Genomic DNA, 22,192 nt, shown 5'->3' with positions numbered 1-22,192 from the left:
TTTCAGTAAATTTAGTAGCCTCTTCCTTTTAATTTGGTTATGTATTCCATTAATGCTTATAGTTATATAGTTCAATGTGGCCATCTTATATCTTGTTCAGAACTCTTTTTCTCCTCCTGGCCACCTCTATCCCCCTTTTTTCCCATTTTTATCTTTTAGTTTTCCCTTTTTAAACTCAATGTATGACAACACATTTAAAACATAAAATACTCCAACAATTCCCACACCCAATAACACCTTAACCCCAAATGCACCCCTCCTCTCTCAGTTGCCTCTTATCCCTTGCCAGGCAACCACAACTTCCCTTTCCATTTGGTTTGCAACATCGCTGCTGCGACGCTGCACGCGATCGATGAGTCTGTCCCGTTTCAAGTCGAGAGCGATGCATCCGACTTCGCCCTGGCAGCCACCTTGAACCAGGCCGGTCGGCCTGTAGCCTTCTTCTCCAGAACCCTCCAGGGTCCGGAGAGTAGACACTCCTCGATCGAGAAGGAGGCCCAGGCCATAGTTGAAGCGGTGCGTCGTTGGAGACATTACCTCGCTGGGAGGCGCTTTACACTGTTGACTGATCAACGCGCGGTCTCCTTCATGTTCAGCAACACCCAGCGTGGTAAGATAAAAAAACGACAAAATCGCCAGATGGAGAATCGAACTCTCCACCTTTAACTATGACAACCTGTACCGGCCTGGTAAGCTCAACGACCCGCCTGACGCGCTCTCCAGGGGGACGTGCGCCAGCATACAGATGGACAGACTACGGAAACTCCATGAGGCGCTCTGTCATCCAGGGGTCACTAGGTTTGCTCACTTTGTCAAGGCGCGCAACTTACCCTACACAGTCGAGGAGATCCGCTCCATGACCCGAGCCTGCTCGGTGTGCGCTGAATGCAAGCCCCACTTCTTCCGTCCGGATAACTCCCACGTTATCAAAGCCACCCGCCCCTTCGAGCGTCTTAGTGTAGACTTTAAGGGGCCCCTACCGTCGACCAACCGTAATACCTACATCCTTACGAGTACTCCCGCTTCCCATTCACTGTAGCCTGCCCAGACACCACTGCCACCTCAGTGATACAGGCCCTTCACAGTATTTTCACCATCTTCGGGTACCCCAATTCCATCCACAGTGATAGGGGGTCCTCATTCATGAGTGCAGAGCTGCAACAGTACCTTCTGGAGTGTGGTATTGCTTCAAGGAGGACCACGAGCTATAACCCACGCGGTAATGGCCAGGTCGAGAGGGAGAATGCCACCATATGGAGAGCGGTTACACTGGCTCTCCGGTCTAAAGGTCTCCCCACCTCTCACTGGCAGGAGGTTCTCACTAGTGCTTTACACTCCATCCGCTCCATCCTATGTACTGCAACAAATGCCACCCCCCACGAAAGGATGTTCCTTTTCCCGAGGAAATCCGAATCGGGAACCACTGTACCGGCATGGCTCACCGTCCCTGGCCCCGTCCGTTTGCGACGCCACGTCCGGCACTCAAAGAACGACCCCTTGGTCGACCGAGTGACTCTACTCCACGCGAACCCACATTACGCATACGTGGAGTTCCCAGACGGGCGGGAGGACACTGTTTCGGTGCAGGACCTAGCTCAGGACGCGGTAGACCCAGCAAACCCCCCAACTCCTTCTCCAGGCCCCGTGCCGCAACAGAAGGACCAACAGCATCCCAATGACCCAGGCCACCCTGCCGACAAAACGATTGGGGAATTGAGCGACGGAGCAATCGCTCCCGACGAGCCCGCTGGCAACACCACTCCAGTGACCCCAATCCCGGCACCACGGCGGTCACGCCGGATGGTCAGACCCCCTGACCGCTACAGTCCTTGACCTACCCCTTCCTTTCATTCTCTCCCTCGTTTTTGTTTTTTTTCCAGGGTCAATTCTCCAAGAAGGGGTGAATGTGATAGTACAGGTCTATCACCAATGTACATAGTGTATATAGTTACTGTATCTAGACTCTGCTTACAGCGATTGGCTGAGAGCTAAGCCACTCCTATTGTCTGGGCCTTAAAGGGTTGTGTCCCTAGCCAGGTCGGATCATTCCGGACTGGTCGGCCACCTGTGAAGAGCTCCGGTCTTTTGCTAATAAAAGCCTTGGTTTGGATCAACAAGTCTTTGGTTCTTTCGACGAGCTCTACAATGATTGGGGAAGGACGAATAATTTGAAGTGGGTGACCGTCACACCCTGTACTTCCAGCGTGGCGATGCAATACCCCTTTATCCCAGTCGAGTGCGACCTCATCGCTAATGAAATCCTCTGGGTAGTGGGAATAATGTCAAGTCCCCAACGGAGGGCCAGATCTGGCTGGATAAAACTGTCAGTTGACCCAGAGTCAAATAAGCAATTGGTGTAGTGTCCATGCACTTTAATCAGTTCCATTGCTTTAGTGAGGGGATGAGAGCATTGCTGGTTCAGTGTTATTGAAGCAGTTGACAGGGGAGCTTTGCGCGATGACATCACGCAACGGGATGACGTCACGCAACGGGATGACGTAGTCAACGCTCGAGGAGCAGGTTGGAGGACCTCCCGGAAGTGCTGTTGTGGCGGCGTTGGCGGGTGAATAGTAAGTATTGGGGTTTGGAGTTACTCGCGATTGGCGGTGGGTAGGTCGTTGGTCGCGGCGGTCGGGCCCTGGCGGTCATCAGCTATGGACGCTAAGGTGAGCACCTGGTTGGCCGCAGGGGTGGATGTGGCGGCGGCAGCAGCGGCGGAAGCGTCGGCCCCGGGGGTGGCTGTGGCGGCGGCAGCAGCGTCCCCGGGGGTGGCTGTGGCGGCGGTAGCAGCGGCGGTAGCGTCGGCCCCGGGGGTGTCTGTGGCGGCGGCAGCAGCGGCGGTAGCGTCGGCCTCGGGGGTGGCTGTGGCGGCGGCAGCAGCGGCGGTAGCGTCGGCCCCGGGGGTGGCTGTGGTGGTGGCGGCGGCAGCAGCAGCGGCGGTAGTGTCAAGTGTTCCGCACGGGGGCGAGAGGCGGGCCATCACCATGGTTGCGACGGTGGGTTGCCCCTTCCGGGTTTGGCGTCTCCGTGACGTCAGGCGTTGCCGTGCAGGGGAGTCCTCACTCTCATTGGACGAGAGCTCTGGGGAAGAAGAGTTTGAATAGGAAAGCGGCGATTGGGCTTCACACGAGGCACTGTGTTTGCTGGCGGCCATTTTAGACCTACAGACTGCAGCAAAGTGGCCCTTTTTAAGGCACTTCTGGCACCTGGCTTTTCTTGCTGGACACTGGGATCTGCTGTGCTTGTCCCTCCCGCAGAAATAACATTTCGGGTTCGCACGGGGCAGGGTAGCAGCAGCCAACAGGCCGTCAGGGGTAGGGTAGAAGGGCACTCTACTCACATCAGAATGTGGGGTCCAGTCCCTAGAGAGCTCGGTGGACTTTAAGGCTGCATCCTCCATTGTGATTGCAATCCGGGCCACGTCCTCTAGTTTTTCTACCCCTTGTTCGAGCAAGCGCAGCCTCACTTCATTCGATCGGAGCCCGGCCACATAGGCATCCCGGACAAGATCATTTGTGATCTCGGCAGCAGTTTTCTCCACACAGTTACAGTCCTTGCCCAATGCCTTTAATACTTGTAAATATGCCCTGCTGGACTCACCGGGCTGTTGCTTCCTCGACGCAAGCACGAGCCGGGCATGAACTCTGTTCACCGGTTGATCATACAGTCCTTTCAGTACCTTTATGGCTGCGGTGTAAGTGGTCTCATCCTGGATGTTCTCGTAGACTCTCAAGGACACCATAGACAGCAATGCTGTTAGACGCTGGTTATCCTCCTCTACCTGAATGAATCTCAGGAAGTTTTCAAAGTTCAGCAGCCAGAAGTTAAAGGCTTTGAAGGCTGTAGCTGACTGTGGGTCGATATCAAGTTTTTCTGGCCGAGTTAAACGCTCCATCCCTTTCAAAAAAAATTATTTTGCTAATAAAATTGTAGAGCTCGTCGAAAGAACCAAAGACTTGTTGATCCAAACCAAGGCTTTTATTAGCAAAAGACCAGAGCTCTTCACAGGTGGCCGACCAGTCCGGAATGATCCGACCTGGCTAGGGACACAACCCTTTAAGGCCCAGACAATAGGAGTGGCTTAGCTCTCAGCCAATCGCTGTAAGCAGAGTCTAGATACAGTAACTATAAACACTATGTACATTGGTGATAGACCTGTACTATCACACAAGCGTCAACTGATTTTGCAGTGACGGTTATTCTCTCCCCCTCCCCAGCCCCCCCAAAACACTTTTATTTATACATATAACAAAGCTCTCTTTTCTTCCCCCTTCTTCCTTCCTTCCCTTCTCTTTTCCATCTTTAGTTCTTTACATATACATTATTTTTACATCATTATATATACTTTATCACCAGTCTTCTTTCTTGTTACATCACTTCGTCTCTTCTTCTGTCCTGCAAACATTCTACAAATTCTTGTACTTTCTCTGGATCTGAGAACAGTCTGTTTTTCTCCCCAGGTATAAATATTTTAAGTACGGCTGGATGTCTTAACATGAATTTATAACCGCTTTTCCATAAAATTGTTTTTGTTGTATTAAATTCCTTCCTTTTCTTTAAGAGTTGAAAACATGTCTGGGTAAAAAAATATTTTTTGTCCCTTATATTTCAATTGCTTATTATCTTCTCTAACTTTATTCCTTTCCCACTCTAGCATATTTTCTCTTGTCGTATATCTTAATTTTACTAAGATGGATCTTGGTTTTTGATGTGTCTGCGGTTTTAGTACTAGTGCTCTGTGTGCCCTTTCTATTTCCATTTCTTCATGTAATTTTGTCATTCCCAAAACCCTCGGGATTTATCCTTTTATAAATTCCTTCATGTCTGCGCCTTCTTCACCCTCCTTCATGCCCACTATTTTATGTTGTTTTGCCTACTATAGTTTTCCAAAATATAAATTTTCCGAGATAACAACTCTTGTGTCTCTTTAATTTTTTTGTCACTTTCTTCCAATTTTTCTCTTAAATCATTTACTTCCATTTCTACAGCAGTTTCCCGCTCCTCCAGATTTTCTACTCTTTTCCCTATTTCTGTCATGACCAGTTCTAAACTTTGCATTTTATCTTCTGCTCTTTTCATTTTTCTTTTAATTGCACTAAATTCTAATAATAACCATTCTTTTAATGATCTTATTTGTTCTTCAAAAAGGCTTTATCTATATTTTGTCCATCTGTTTTACCTCTATTTCCCTGTGAAGATTGTGGTCTTCTTCTTCCTCTTCTTCTGTATCTGTGTCTGTTCTGTTTTTCCTGATGAATTACTTCTATGTCTTTGTCAGGCCTCCTCTTGCTGTGCCTCTTGCTGTTGGTCTTCCTTTCACGGGCTGTCTGTCTGTCGGGCCTCCTGCTGTTAATCTTCTTGTTGTCGGTCACCCTGCTATCGTTCTCCCTCATCCGACTCCTCGCTCCTTTGCTCGCGTTGTTTTTATCCTCCAGCTGAGCGCCCTGATGCCGGGTGTCCCTCAGCTGGTCGTGTTGTAACTGTGAGCTCCTTGGCTGAGCCCCCCTCCCACCAGTGTTCACTTTTTCCTTTGATTGCACACTTTTGTTTGGCTCCGAGAGCCATTTTTGGAATACACCGGTTGGGAGGTCGCGAACCAAACCACAGAGATCGGGTGCTCTTCACCACCGCAGCTCCCTGCTCCTTCGTGCAGGTAAGGCCTTCTTTTTTCTTCTCCGGTGATTTTTCTTATTTTTTTCCCATTGTTCTTACTTTTTCTTTCTTGGGTGCCATCTTCTTGTTCTTCTCTGTAACTTCATCTTCTATTTCTTGAGTTTTATATTCGTTGAGCTCTGTCTTTTCCAAACTTTTTTCTTTTTTTCTGGAGAGGGCTGGTTCAACCCGACCAGCCACTACTCCATCACATGACTTCTCCCCTAACTGGCTATCTTTGTTTTTTTTACCCTGCTTGTACTTCCTCACCAACTGAGCTCATGGCATCATGCTTTTGTCCTGCTACCCTAGTTCCTGCACTCACATTCTGATTCCCATCCCCCGGCCAAACTAGTTTAATCCCTCCCCAATTGCTCTAGCAAACCTGCCCAACAGGATATTTGTCCCTTTCCAGTTCAGGTTCAGCCTGACCTTTTTGTACAGGTGAGACCTTCCCCAGAAGAGATTTCAATGATCAACAAATCTGAACCCCTGCCTAACTCTTCAGCCATGCGTTCATCTGCCACAACTTCTTGTTCCTGCCCTCTCTGGCATGTGGCACAGGCAGCAATCCTGAGATTACCATGCTTGAGGTCTTTCTTTTTAATTTCTTTCCTAACTCCCTATATTCCCTCTTCAGGATCTCATCCTTGTGCCTATTTATGTCATTGATCCCCACATGGACCACCACATCCAACTGCTTACCCTCCCGCTCCAGAATGTTGTGAACTCGATCAGAGACATCCATAACCTTGGCACCTGGGAGGCAACATACCATCCTGGAGCTTCAATCTAATTCACCAAACCTCCTATCTCCTGTCCAAACCAATGAGTCCCCATAGCTCTCCCCCACCCTTCCCTTCTGACCTAGAGAATCCAGCCTCTGTGCTAGAGATGTGACCTCTATGATTGGTGGAATATTTCATCACACTCCTGATTTGAGCCTTGAAGATGTCACCCAGGCTTCGGAGAGTTAAAAGTGAGCTGCTCGCCGTGGGATTCCTAATCTCTCACATGCTTTTTAAGCAATTTTTTGAAATTTGACAATTCCATTTCAGTTTCTGGTCAGTGATAACTTCCAAGATATTGATTACGGCTATTCAGGGAAGATAATGTCATTGAATGTTAGGGATGATAGCTGTATTTTCTCTTGTTAGATATTGTCATTATTAGTTCTTTTATTTTTATTTTTATTTTTTAATTTAGACATACAGCACAGTAGCAGTCCATTTTGGCCCACCAGTCTGTGCTACCTAATTTATACCCAATTAACCTACAATCTCCGGTGTGTTTTGAATGATGGGAGGAAACCAGAGTTCCCGGGGAAAACACATGCAAACACAGGGAGAATGTACAAACTCCTTAGAGCCAGCATGGGTTTCGATCTCCTCCCAATCTCTGGCATTGTAAAGGTGTTGCACTAACCACTATGCTAATTATACTGTGCAAACTTAAATATAAATGTCTTATAGGGCTTGACAAGGATGATGTTCCTGATGTCTGGATATCTAGAACCAGTGAGTATGATCTCAATTAAAAAAATGAATTGGCCATTTGAGCTTGAGATGAAAAAGAACTTCTTCACCCAGAGGATACTGAATCTTTGGAATATTTTACCCCAATGGATTACTATCCATTGTAGTAGCTCAACTGTAAAATATATTTTTAAAAAAAAGACTCAAAGATGCTTGGATGGTAAATGAATGAAATTATATGGATTAGCATAGGAAAGTGACAGTAAAGCTAAATGATCAGTCATAATCATATAGAATGGTGGTATGGTTTGATGAGCTTAATGGTAAAGCCCTGCTTTTATTTCTAGCACTCTTGATCAAATGGAGGATATAAGGAGAAATGCCAACAAGCACCAATTGGAGACAGTATGTTTAATGTAGATCCTGCCACCTTCTGCCTAAAGAGTAAAGTACCAGCATATACTCATGATGTAGTGAAGCAATATTAAGAATGATACAGTCAGACCCCGGGTTGAAAACGTCTGATTTATGAGCAACCTGTATGAACCGACAAGGTGGTTGGAAGGAAAGTAATCTCTGCTTCCAATTTGAGCAGAGCTTGTTTTCCATTGGCCCAGCAGAGGGGAAGGACTGAGTGAGGGAGGCAAAGAAGCAGTGTGTGCCATCGCGACACCTCCAGAACCACCATGGTTGGGCGTGGGTCTGCCACTCAGCCCCGTAAAATGGCAGTTCAGCCTTAAAGTCCAATTGTGCTACTGAGGAGGAAAGGGAATAAGCAAGGAGTGAGTGAAGGAGCCAAGCGCGGATTAGAAGGAGCAAAGATGTGAGAGGGCCTTGCGGTCAGGGGTGTTGCCATTGAAAGTACCTGAAATGTACTGCAGCCATATTTCTATCATCTTCTCCTGTGAGAGTTAAATTTTACTCGTGATCTTATGACACTATGTAGTTATTTTTATTATTGCGTACAGTACAGTACAGTATTCACAATTTTCCCCTGCAACCGCTGCAACCGTGTCTGCCTGTCCCGCATCGGACTTGTCAGCCACAAATGAGCCTGCAGCTGACGTGGACATTTACCCCCTCCATAAATTTTCGTCCGCGAAGCCAAGCCAAAGAGTACTATACAGTATTTCCTGTATTATTATATATTGTATTATTAATGCTTAAAATGTTTTAGTGTTATTGGAAAATATACACTATATATACTATACACTTAGATAAACATTTAACTAATTGATGCCAAATAAGGACCGTATGTACCTGTTCTGGTTTGCATGCAAATTCGAATTAAAGACAGACCTAGGTACAGAACTCATTTTTAACCTGGGGACTGCCTACTAAATTCTGGTGAGAGGCTAGCGGCTGAAGATGCCAGTTGAAAATTAGATAAATCAAACAAAAGGAGCTGTATTCGTGTCAAGAAGCAAAATAAACATTGAAAGATGTAAAATATCTGCTGGGTAATTATCACCATATTTGTGCTGCTGCACAGGAATAAATTTCCTCCGTTCAACCTGATTAACCAACCAATATTTCAGAGTCTCTTGGTTTTGTAAGTACAACTACTGCTTAGAAATCAAATTATATTCCATTCTTTCGTGGCCTACATGCTTCCTTCTGAACAAGGTATCAAACATAAAGGAAAATCAAGTTTTTCAATTAATTTTGTGTTTTTTTTTTAATTTAGAGATACAGCACAGCAACAGGCCTTTCCAGCTCATGAGCTTGCGCCGCCTAAATATAATTATTTGTGAATAACCGCATACATCTTTGAAAGGTGAAAGGAAAGCAGAGCACCCAAAGGAAACCCGTACAGTTACAGGGAGAATGTACGTACTTCTTACAGACAGCGCTGGATTCAAATACTGGTGCTGTAATAGTATTGCACTAACTCCTATGGTAACCATGCCACCTCTTTTATATCTTCCTTGTTAATATAAAAGAACATGGACTCATATGGTGTCAAGTGACATGTAAAGCATGGATGTGGGATTTTCATCTTGCAGTCATCATATCGAAAATTTAAAATAAAATGCTGGGAAAGGCTCAGTAGCCCCTGTAGTAAGAGAAAATTAATGAATGTTTCAGGTGTGAGACATTTTGTCAGAAAAAAGACCTTGTTATTGTTGCAGTATCAGTCCAATCATTTTGAGTTTTACAAAAAAAATATATATTTATGTAGAAATATGTCTTTGCAGCACCTGTGAGGTCTCCTTCAATATTACATCAAAAGTGTTTGACTCTAATATGACCAAATCCTAACCAGTGAACAATGTTGATAGCAAAACTGTTGATAACAAGCTGCCTCAGGTAGATCCCATAGAAACAGAGAACCATAGAATGCTACAGAACAGAAAAAAGGCAATTTTTTTCCCCCTCTAGTCTGTGCCAAACGTCTTCTCCCTAATTGCACTGACCTGCTCCCATTCCATAACCCCACTAGGCCTCCCCCATCCATGTATCTATCCAATATATTCTTGAAACACACGATCATAGAAACATAGAAGATAGGAGCAGGAGTAGGTCATTTGACCCTTCAACCCTGCTCTGCCATTCAACGAGATCAGGGCTGATCTTAAAGTTCAATACCCCGTCCCCGCCTTCTCTCCGTAACCTTTAATACCCTTATACTGAAGAAATATATCTAATTCCCTCTTAAATATTTTTAATGAACCTGACTCTACTGCCCTCTGTGGCAATGAATTCCACAGATTCACCACCCTCTGGGTCAAGAAATTCCTCCTCATCTCGGTCCTAAATGGTTTGCCTATTATCCTCAAACCATGGCCCCGGGTTCTGGATTTTCCCATCATTGGAAACATCCCATCTGCATCCATTCTGTCCAGTCCTGCCAGAATTTTATAGGTCTCTACGAGATCCCCTCTCAATCTTCTAAACTCCAGCGAGTACAATCCCAATTTGCGCAATCTTTCCTCATAAGTCATTCCTGCCATTCCAGGTATCAGCCTGGTGAATCGCCTCTGCACTCCCTCCATTGCAAGAACATCCTTCTTTAGATAAGGTGACCAAAACTGCACACAATACTGCAGGTGAGGTCTCACCAAGGCCCTGTACAGCTGCAGTAAGGTATCTTTGTTCCTATACTCAAACCCTTCTGATATAAAGGCCAACATACCATTTGCCTTTTTAACCGCCTGCTGTACCTGCATGCTCGCCTTCAGAGACTGGTGTACAAGTACCCCTAAGTCTCCCTGCACTTCCCCATCACTTAATCTATTGCCATTCAAATAGTAATCTGCCCTCCGGTGTGTATTACAAAAGTGGATAACCTCACATTTATCCACATTGTAGAGCATTTGCCATGTATCTGCCCAGTCTCTCAATTTATCCAAATCACGCTGGAGCTTCCTGACCCCCTCTTCCATGCACACAATCCCTCCTAGCTTAGTGTCATCTTCAAATTTGGAGATATTACATCCAATCCCCTCATCCAAATCATTAATGTAAATTGTGAACAGCTGGGGTCCCAGTACAGATTCCTGTGGCACCCCAATGGTCACCGCCTGCCACTCAGAAAACGAGTCATTTATCCCAACTCTCTGTCTTCTACCTGCCAGCCAGTTCTCAATCCACATCAATACTTTTCCCCCAATCCCATGAGCCTTGACTTTATAAGCCAGTCATTTATGCGGGACCTTATCGAAGGCCTTTTGGAAGTCCAGGTATACCACATCCACTGGCTCTCCCCATCTATTTTACCTGTCACCATCTCAAAGAATTCCAATAGATTTGTCAAGCACAATTTACCTTTTGTAAATCCATCTTGACTCTGTCTGATCCCTTCTCTGCTAGTCATATGCTCCGCTATTACATCCTTAATAATGGATTCCATCATTTTGCCCACTACTGATGTAAGGCTCACCGGCCTATAATTCCCCACTTTTTCTCTACCCACCTTTTTAAATAGTGGGGTAACATTATCTACCCTCCAGTCCATGGGTACTGATCCTGAGTCTGTCAAGTTCTGGAAAATAATTCTTAAAGCATCTGCTATCTGAATGGCCACTTCCTTAAGTACCCTAGGATGTAGATTATCAGGCCATTGGGATTTATCTGCCTTCAATCCCATCAATTTCCCCAAGACCATGTCCTTAGAGATACTGATTTCTTTCAGTTCCTCCTTTGCATTAGTCTCTATGTTTCCCAACATCCTTGGGAGGTTATTTGTATCCTCTCTTGTAAAAACAGAACTAAAGTAAGAATTTAATTGCTCTGCCATTTCCTTATTCCCCATTATATATTCCCCTGATTCCGACTGCAAAGGACCTACTCTGGATTTCACCAATCTTTTCCTCTTGACATATTTATAAAAGCTTTTGCAGTCGGATTTTATATTTGCCGCAAGCTTACTTTCGTAATTTATTTTTGCTCTCTTGATTAATCCCTTTGTCCTCCTTTGGTGCATCTTGAACTGCTCCCAGTCTTCGGTTTTGGTACTTTTTCTGGCCAATTGATATGCTCTCTCTTTGGTCCTAATGCTGTCTCTAATTTCCCTTGTTATCCACGGTTGAGTCACCTTTTTTGGTTTATTTTTATGCCAAACCAGTATAAACGATTTTTGCAATTTCTCCATTAGATCTGTGAATGCTTTCCATTGTCTATCCACAGTCAACTCCCCCATAAACACCACCCAATCAATCTTACTTAACTCCCGTCTCATATCATCATAATTCCCTTTATTTAAATTCAGGACCTTAGTCTCAGTTTTAATTTCATCGCTCTCCATGTCGAGTGAGAATTCGATCATATTGTGATCGCTCCTACCCAAAGTGCCTCGTACAACAAGATTGTAGATTAGCCCCTTATCATTGCATAATACCCAATCTAAAATGGCCTGCTCCCGAGTTGGTTCCTCGACATATTGGTCTAGATAACCATCCCGTAAACATTCAAGGAATTCCTCCTCCTCAATATTTTTACCACATCAGATTGCAGCTCAGTTCTACACTCCCACCCTAATGTTCCCCCAAACTTTTCCCCGAGCAGCTTAAAACTATGATCTTTAATATTTATCTCCCCCAAACTGTGAAAAAAAAGCCTACTCGCATCCACCCTGTCTCGACCTCTCTAGATCTTGTAAATCTCTATCAAATATCCCCTTGTAGCCTGTGATGCAGTGCAAAATGAAGAACGAGAAAATGATCAGACTTAGTCGAGTCCAGTAAAAGTAATTTTCTCAGTCACACACAGCTTTTAAACCCCAAGCATTCCAAACAATGTCATCTTATTGTAATGTCATGGTGTCACTCAGAATCGAGCTGGTTCTATTAAGCCTCTGGTGAGCTGCTACAAGCCCCCCCCCCACCCCCGCAGAACTGGCGATGTGAGGATAAACCCTTGGTGTTATTACTGTCCACCGTTTTTGGATGGTTGTCCGTGCCTTCACATCAGAGGTTGTGGCAAGGGCCGATCAAAGTCAAGATGAGTGGGCTTTAGTTATCAAGCGTACATATCTCGAGATACCTCCACAATGTCCAATACACAAGTTGTACAATTGTTTCATAGCAGTCTGAAGTGGCCCTCATACGGCCTCTGTAAGGGTAGCTCATGTGCACCTCTTTGCACAAACACAAACTCACAGTCCAGGAGTTCATTTGGGATGAAGGGTGTCATTGTTCCATGCCTTAACGTGGGAACTTGGACCAATTTTCCAAGTTGCTCCCACAGTCTGCTTAAGACTTGAGTCAGTGGCACCTCCCGTCCATGTGCTGCGGGCATGAACTCCCCAGGTACAATGAACAGTGGTCTGTAAACTAGCTTGGCTGATGAGGAGTTAAGATCCTCCTTGGGATGCAGTTTTTATTTCCAGGAGGATCCATGGCAGCTCATCTGCCCAATCAGTTCCATGGATGTGGGCCATCAGGGCAGCCTTCATGTGCTTATGGAACCAAGCCATCTGACTGCGGGTGGTAAGCTATTGTGTGGTGAAGCTGCATTCCATGCTGTCGCAACAAAACGTCCCAGACTGCAGAGATTAACTGTAGGCCTCTGTCAGAGGTGACGTGTGAGGGTAGGCTGAACCAAGATACCCAGACAGAAATAAAAGCTCTGGCACATAAATCAATTGATGAATCCATCACAAGAACCATCTCCAGCCACCTAGTGAATCTGTTAATGACCGTTAATAAGTACCTAGACGCTTGTAATACCGGAAGTGGGACAACAATGCTGTCATGCACATGGTCAACTATGCACTGTGGTGGCTGGAAAGGCTGAAGCGGTGCCTTCTTGTGCCTTTGCACTTTTTCAGATAGGCAGTCCGTGCAAGTCCTTGCCCAGTATGCAACCTGATTTTTGAATCTATGCCATACAAACTTGTTGGATATCAGGCCAACTCTCGCTCGAATGGAGGGTGGGACAGACTGTAAATGGCATCAAAAATGCAACATCTCCATGCAACAGGGGCAATAGGGTAAAGTTGACCAGTGGAAAAGTGGCCCAAAGGCTACATCCTTGAGTTGCAGACTCGAGACAGCAGTTCTATAAGCTGGAAGTTTGTTGTCCTGGTGCTGAGGTTTGGTAAATGACATGTAGTCTATACCCAGAGGGAGGGCACATACTACTTGAACAGAGGAGTGGGACAAGCCAACAGCCACCACATTACTCTTACTGGAGATATGCTTAATCCCAGTTGAAAACTCAAATATGTAAGATAGGTGGAATTTCTGACAGGCTAGTCAAGGATCTGATGCCTTTGTGAAGCTGAATATTAGCAGTTTATGGTCAGTAAAAAACATGAAGTCCCTGCCTTCCAAAAAATAGTGGAAGTGTCTGACCGCTAAGTACAGTGCCAGCAGGTCCCTATCAAATGTGCTGTATTTAATTTCCAGAGGGCAGAAGTGCCTAGTAAAAAATGCTAGAGGCTTCCATTATCCATTGGTGTACTGTTCCAAGACCCCTCCTACTGCTGTGATGGACGTCTATAGTCAAGGCGGTTGATGCATCCATTTCCTTCACTATAGCTTTTTTAGTCTACTGGAATGCTACCGTCATCTCTTTTGTCCATTTGAGTTCCTTGGCATTGCTGTACATGAGGTTAAAGAGGGATTTCATGATATGAGCTGCAGAGGGTAGAAAGTGACAATAGAAATAGACCATCCCCACAAATTCCTGGAGTCCTTTGATCATAATGGGCCTCACCAATTTGTGGATGGCTTCCACCTTGCTAGGCAATGGAACAACACCCCGGCTACTGATCTAATGTCCCAAGAACTTGATAGAGGATTACCTGCATTTGTGCTTGGGAGTGTTTACAGTTAACCCAAACTCCTGCAGGCCATGGATGAGTTAACATAGATGCTGCAGGTTTGCTTTGTGGGAGTGGCTGTCCAAGTATATGAAGAGGAAGTCCATGCCATGGCCCATTGCATCCATCAGTCATTGCAATGTTTGTGCAGCATTTTTCAGTCCAAAAGGCATTCTCAAAATTTTGGAGGCTGAATGCTGTTTTGATGGCAGTCTTGGGCACATCCTCCAGGCTTACAGGTATTCAGAGGTACCCACGCACCAAGTCAATTTTAAAAATAATATCCTGGCCCAATGAAAATAAGCTGTAAAATCCTGTATATGGGGCACAAGGAAGTGGTCTGCAATGGTAACGTCATTAAGATGCCTGTAATCCCTGCAAGGTCTCCAGCCTCTCGTACCTTTGGGCAACATATATAGTAGGGAAGCCCATGGGCTATCAGACATGCATATGATTCCAAGTTCCACCATAGAACTCTTGTTTTGCAAGCCACAACTTGTCAGGCATCAGGCTTGGGTGTGTAGAGGAGGTCCTTAGGTAAGGATGTGTCGTGTGATACTGTTTGGGTGTGGCAGTGGAGAACTAGGGAGTGACAATGTCTGGAAACAATGCAAGAAGTTTGGCGAATTTGTTGTTCGAGTACTTCATGTCGTCTAGGTGCAGGGTAAGTAGTTTGACTTTTCCAAGGTGGAAAGTCCGGCACCCTTTTAAATTCACCCTCAGTGAGTGGGCTCTGAGGAAGTTGGCACCCAGCACGGCTGGGACACAGCAGCAAGAATGAACTTCCCTGTGAACTTATTGTCGCCGAATTTCAGGGATATAGTACATTCAAATCAAACTGTTATTCACTGCACTGAGTGACGGACCCAGGCTCCTGGTACAGGTGTCACAGCCCAAAGGGGGAAAGGATAGTAAACTCTGCACCCGTATCAACTAGAAATTTGTGCTCATCCCAGACATAGAGTATACTGTTATGGTGGCCAGCCGTTAGGAAAGACTGGCCATGGTGTTTCCCGTAAAAGTGCAAAGGTATTGGCAGCAGCAAGCTCCAGAACCCCAACGTTGATGATAAATATATCAGGTGGTTGTCACGGAGTCATGCTTGTCCAGGTGAACGTGCACTCTCGTCGCTGGTACTCATGGAGCCTGGGTCTTTGGGTGTGATGTAGCACTAATTTCTGTGGGCCTTGCACCTTGCTGCTTTGTGCACCACAGAATGTCTGCATGGGCGACCACTGTTCAAGGGTTATCAATGTCCTCATCAGCCAACATGAGGTGGATGTCTTCTCTAAGAACAATTGCCAAGGAACAAGTGAGGCCTATGGCCATCTCCCAGTGCCACGTGTCATTTATTAACTCCAAAGGGTATGGTCCACCAGGCTATTGATTAGGCAATGGAACAACACCCCGGCTACTGATCTAATGTCCCAAGAACTTGATAGAGGATTACCTGCATTTGTGCTTGGCAGTGTTTACAGTTAACCCTGGAACCATGAAGCTCACTTGGACCATGAAATACTGTAAATCGAGAGAAGGAGGGCTCTTTTGGCTTCATACTTGTCAAGAGCTGGTGGGTCCTGAAGGAAATCCACTACTCAACTGGCTGGGTCCTGGTGGAGGATGCTTACCACATGATAGTACTTAGTGGCATCTACTTCAACCTTGCGAATGTGGAACTGTGCCTCAGCCTGCCCAAACCAAACTTCAGGCTGAGTTGTCCAAAAGATAGGCAATTTGAGCAAAATCACTACATTTTCCATGTTGGGTCCTGAATCTGTTTGGGCCAATTGGGATCACAATATAGCAACTGTGTTGCAGTACGAAATTAAGAATGAGGAAATGATTAGATGTAGTCAAATTCAGTAAAAGTCATTTACTTAAACGGTCACACACAGTTTTTTTAAAATGCCACACATTCCAAATGACGTCATTACATTGTGACATCATGATGTCACTTGGAATTTCCCAAGCCAGTTCGATTAAGCCTCTGGTGAGGTGCTACACCCTCATTAATCTTACCCTGCAATTCATCTCATCAAGTCCCTGCAACATCATAGCAAATCTTCCCTGCACTCTTTCAATCTTATGGATATCCTTCCTGTAGTTAGGAGCCTAGAACTGCACACAATATTCCAAATTTGGCCTCGCCAAACTTCAACATTACATCCCAACTCCTATATTAAATTCTTTGATTTATAAAGGCAAAGCTACCAAAAACTTTCTTTACAACCATGTCCATATGCGGTGCTATCTTCAGGGAATAATGTGCACTGAAACCTCATTAGAACATGATTCGTTAATCTGCAGAATAGTTTATAGCGCAGGTGTCTATGAACCACAAACTTTCCAAATACGTTGATTAAAATTCAGGATGTCAATATTAAAATAATGTGCTTGCTTTCTTTCATTGAAATTGTTAGTTATAGATAGCGGATCCTTCGAAAACTGGTAATATTTGGGTTTGATTATCCATGGGAACTCTGACATATATTCATCTGTTCCACAACTGGCTGTAACATGGTATGAAATCTTGAACCCCAACTACTGTGATCTAATGAGGTTTTACTGTATTTGTATTCCCAGATCTCTCAGCTCCTCTGCATTCCTCAGCACCCTATCATTTACTGTATATCTCCTACCTTGGTTTGCCCTTCGAAAATGCATTACCTCACACTAGTCTGCATTAAACTCTATGTGCTATTTTTTTGGCCTATTCTCCTCGCTGGGAGATCCCTCTGCAAGCTTTGAAAATATTCCTTGCTACCCCAAACACCTATCTTTGTGTCATTACCAAACTTGCTGATCCAATTCACCACATTATCATCCAGATCATTGATATATACAATAAACAACAGATCCCTGAGGAAAACCACTATTCATAGGCCTTCAATCTGAGAAGCAACAATTCACTACCAGCCTCTGTTTTCTCCCTAACAATCAATTTCAAATCCAGTTTACCACCTCTCCTTGAATATCTCATGTCATAACCTTTTGAACAATCTCCCATATAGGACCTTGTCAAAGGTTTTACTAACGTCCATGTAGACAACATTCACAGCTTTTCCTTCATCTATCTTCTTAGTAACCTCCTCGAAAAACTCTACAAGGTTTGTTAAACATAACCTACCATGCACAAACCCATGCTGACTATTCTTAATCAGCCCATGACTGTTCAAATGCCTATATATCCTGTCTCTGAAAATGTCTTCCAATAATTTACCCACTATTGATGTCAGGCTCACTGGCCTATAATTACCTGATTTATTTTGGAGCACTTATTAAACAATGGGATAACATGAACTACCTTCCAATCTTCTGGCACCTCACCCATTTTGAATCTATCAGACAGGCCTCCTGAAATTTCTACACTAGTGTCCCTCAAGGTCCAAGGGAATATCATCTGGACCAGGTGATTTATCTATCTTTATTCACTGTAAGACAGCAAACACCTCTTCCTCCTTAATCTCTATCTGTTTTTTTTCCCCTTCCTTCCTTTGCCAATTTATAGTAATATAAATAAAGCATAGTAAACTATGCCAATTTACTGAGTAAATACTGATGCAAAATAAAAACTATTTAAGATCTTCCCCTTTGCAATAGGCTCCACACATATTTGACTACTCATCAGGGAAAATATCACAGCTGTACTCTGGGAGGACAGACCAGAGGGCTCGTCTACTGAGGCTATATGGGTGGAACTGAGGAATGGTTGTATTATAGTCTGCCCAATATCCAGGGAGGATTGGAGGAGCAAATCTTAGGGAGATGGCAGACAGATATAAGCAGAATGTTGTGATAGTATGTAATTTTAACTTTCCACACATTGACTGAGATTCCCATACTGTAAAAGGGCTGGATGACTTGGAGTTTGTCAGATGTGTTCAGGAAAGTTTTCTAAATCAATAGATAGAGGCACCAATTAGAGAGAGTGAAATACTGGATCTCCTATTCGAGAATGAGATAGAACAGGTGACAGAAGTATGTGTAGGGTAACATTTTGGGACAAGTGATCATAATGCCATTAATTTCAAGATAATTAAGGAAAAGGAAGGTCTAGGTCTCGGCTTGAAATTCTAAATTGGAGAAAGGCCCATTTTGAGGAAATGAGGAAGAATGTAGAATGCATGGAATGGGATAAGTTGTTTTTGGGCAAGGATCAAGTGGAAGACCTTCAAATGTGAAATTTTGAGAGCACAGAGTTTAAATGTTCCTGTCAGGTTCAAAGGCATGGTTACCAGGCATAGGGAACTTTGTTTTTTGAGGGATATTGGGAATATGGTTCAGAAGAAGAGAGAGGTAACATGCAATAAATAATGTACTTGAGGAGTATATAAAATTCACGAAAAACTGCATGAAATATATCAGGAAGACTAAAACAGAAGACGGGGTTACTTTAGCAAACAATGTGAAGGAAAATCCTTAGGGTTTCTTCAAGTATAATAAGAACAAAAGGACAGAAAGGGACAAAATTGGTCCCCTTGAAGGTCAGAAGTGGTCAGCTTTGCTTGGAGCCATTAGAGTTTTGAGTGGTCTTAAATGCTTTTTTTTTCATCAGTGTTCACTCAGGAAAAGGGCATAGAATAATGGGAAGTAAGGAAAACAAGCAGTGAGGTCATGGAACCTATACAAATGAAAGAGGAGGAAGTGATTGCTGTTTTAAAGCAAATAAGGGTGGATAAATCTCCAAGACCTGACAAGATATTCCCTTGGACCTTGATGGAGGCTAGTGTAGAAATTGCAGGAGCTCTGGCAGAAATATTTCAATTATTCTTAGTCACCAGTGTGGTGCCAAAGGATTGGAGGGTAGCTCACTTTGTTCGGTTGCTTAAAAGAAGGCTCTAAAAGTAACCCTGGAAATTATAGGCCAGTGAGCCTGACATCAGTAGTAGATAAATTATTGGAAGGTGTTCTCATAGATCAGATATACAATTATTTAGATAGCCATGGCCTGATTAGGGATAATCAACGTGGCTTTGTGCGTGGTGGGCCATGTTGTACTTGTACAATCAGATGACAATAAACTGACAACTTGATTTTCCATTCCATTGTAAATATTTGGGACTAATGTTTGGATGTGGGATAATTTCACTGATTTTATCTGTTGTTTGTTGAATGGAAACATTAAATCTGTGGCTATTGCCATGCCAAATGTATCAGAGAGAGGGAGGTATCTCAGTTGTGATGCTGTATACCAGACTTTATATTAAAAGTACATTTTAATTATTTTGTCACAATGGTTTTGTTAGTGGTTAGCAATTGAACTGTTCATATAAGTGAAGTGAAAAGTGCCGGGTGTTGGATTACATTTCCCTTAACCCTCTGTAACATTGAATTAAACTGGATTGTTTAAATCAAAACCACTTTTCACTGATGGGTGTGAAGATGCTGATATAAAATTAATCCAGGACCTACTCAATCAAGTTGCCAGTGCAAAGAAAGCAAATCAAGTCCTCTGGAAATATTTCATTTGACTTCTGGGTCATTCCTTTATAAATCAATTCGGATTATAAAGATCTAGTTGTAGTTCATTGATTAGCATGAACACAGCATAATATTGAAGTACTGCCAAACTCTTAGTTCATCTCAAAATATCAAAGTCCATTTGGGGCACAGTAGAACTCATTATATGCAGGAAATTATAACTGAATTATCAGTGTTTAAACGAGTTTAGTACACTAAGTCAGGACACAAAAAAGTTCAGGTGAAGCTTTCTTCGTATAAATCTCATTTACCTTTAAGTGTGATATTGAGCACCTTATGATCTACCATCCAAATGAAAATCCTCCTCTTTCGATTATCAACCCACATTTTCATCCTGCTACATTATTTTAACAATGTTTACAAAACGTTTTGGGAGAAACGGGTTCTCTTTGGGCAGAGTATAAGATGGTGTATGCTTTCCTTTATATTGAATCATCGAATATTGTACATGCAGAAACAACAATTTTGAACCCCAGCCTCCTTTCCTCACCTTGTCCAAGCCAACCATTCTGTTCATCCATGCCAACATTACGCCTTTATCCCTCTTGACGTTTTCTTTCCAAATGCTTAGAAATGTAATTGTATCTCTCTATCACCTCCCCTGGTAGCTTATTCCAACTAACCATCACCCTCAGTATGAAAAATATATCCCTTAGATATCTTAAATTTCTCACCTTAAATTTGTGCTCTGAAGTTCTAGACCCCATGTAGGAACTACGCTATACAATATACACTGAATTAAAAGAACACACTACTTGTTCTTCGGTATGAAAGTGGTGTCGATCTTCTTTATTCTTCTTTCCAGTTACAAATCTTCATCTTACCATAAAACACCACTCATTAAAGCCCCCCTGCCCTTTTCATTGCCCTTCCCCTCCACACGGGTGGTGCGACACCCCTAATTTCCTCCACCTGTGACCCTGCACATGCTCGCGGTCCATCACAGTTTATACACACACACCCTTCTTCTTGCACCTTGCTCTGACCCATGCATGCACATTACTTTTCTCATGCATCACCCCAGAGATGTCACTAGCGGCATCTGGCTCTACAATTGACTCATGTAAGTACATGATTGAGATACCTCCATACCCTAGAAGAAAGAGACTATCTATTCTATTTTGGTACCTCAGAATTTTACAATATCAGCAAGGTTACCCTTTGACCTCTGCATTCCAGGAGAACAAACCCAGCTTATCCAATCTCTCCACACAAGCACAGCCCTGAATTAAAAAGAAATTAAAATGAGATCAAACAACAATGTCGAACTGGCTATATGGACATTCTTTAATATAAATATTGGTCTGGATCTTTTGATAAATGGCATTGCCATTTGATAATTGGAAAAATGGTGGCATTGCCAGAGCTGCTGTAAAGGCAGAGCTGCCACTGGTGTGGACCTGGAGAGAGCAGAGTCACAGCACTCCCACAAGTCCATTCACCCAGTTCGACTGCCATCAGCTCCATGCAGGCTTTAAACAGCTTGTAAATGGAGCCGACGGTGCTTTGATTTAAAAATACTGCAACCGTGGGGTCTGTGTCCAACATGGTGGTGCCTCTAATTGGCAACAGCCATGAGGAGTAACAGACTCTGGGAAAGCAGAGGACTGGCTCAAGACACCAGAAAATGAGGATACCACCCCCCAATTTGAGAAGCAGAAGCAGAGGAGATAACCCACAGCATGGTCACCATGGCGGTGGACCAGTGAGGGGCTTTGAAGCTGGAGAACACACAGGCTGTTGGCAAGTCAAGCCAAGCAACCCATGCAGCCTGTGGGGTGCTGGTAACTGCAGTTGAGGGATTCACACTAAGCAGCGGACAGCTGGAGACTGGGTAAAAAATGGCTGAAGCGTTAGCTGGTATCAGAACCAGGATGCGAGAGGGTGCTAAGGGCACTGAAGTGATCCTGATCATGTTGGAGGTGCAGATCTGAAGCTTGTGCTATTGATGGTTTGGACTGGGCTCTGTGTGGCTGCAGAGGGTGCGGGAACACTGGAGGCGAATCCACAGACACTTGATAACTCGGAGGGAATTTACCTTGCTTCTCTTTCTCTGACTGTTAAAGGTGCTTCAGGGAATTTCTTCAGATGGCAAAAAAACAAATTTTGTGTAATATTGCATTGTCCTTATTACATAAAAATAAATTGAATCTCGAATCTTGGATTGAAATGGGGGTGGGGGATAATTAGGTTGCTGTTTTGAGTATTGTTGCTTCTATCTCTGAAATCAATATGACAAAAGTACACATCCCTCCTTCTAAGACTGATCTCTATTTTTATAGACTGTGCATATCCACTGAAAAAGAATTGTATTACA

General features: G+C 44.0%; 1 long non-coding RNA gene across 1 annotated transcript in view; it reads right to left on the bottom strand.

The window, feature by feature from the left end:
* The window catches only part of LOC138739951 (uncharacterized), a 35,468-nt gene extending 19,225 nt beyond the window's left edge, over window positions 1-16,243 (bottom strand). The window contains exon 1 of the long non-coding RNA XR_011342602.1: window positions 15,845-16,243. This is a non-coding gene — a long non-coding RNA (uncharacterized lncRNA). The remainder of the gene's footprint in view (window positions 1-15,844) is intronic.
* Between the last annotated feature and the right edge of the window lie 5,949 nt (window positions 16,244-22,192).

This window comes from Narcine bancroftii, chromosome 7, assembly GCF_036971445.1.
Source record: "Narcine bancroftii isolate sNarBan1 chromosome 7, sNarBan1.hap1, whole genome shotgun sequence".
NCBI lineage: Eukaryota > Metazoa > Chordata > Chondrichthyes > Torpediniformes > Narcinidae > Narcine > Narcine bancroftii.
Note: the sequence above shows the minus strand (reverse complement) of the source record. Positions and strands in the feature narration are given on the sequence as shown.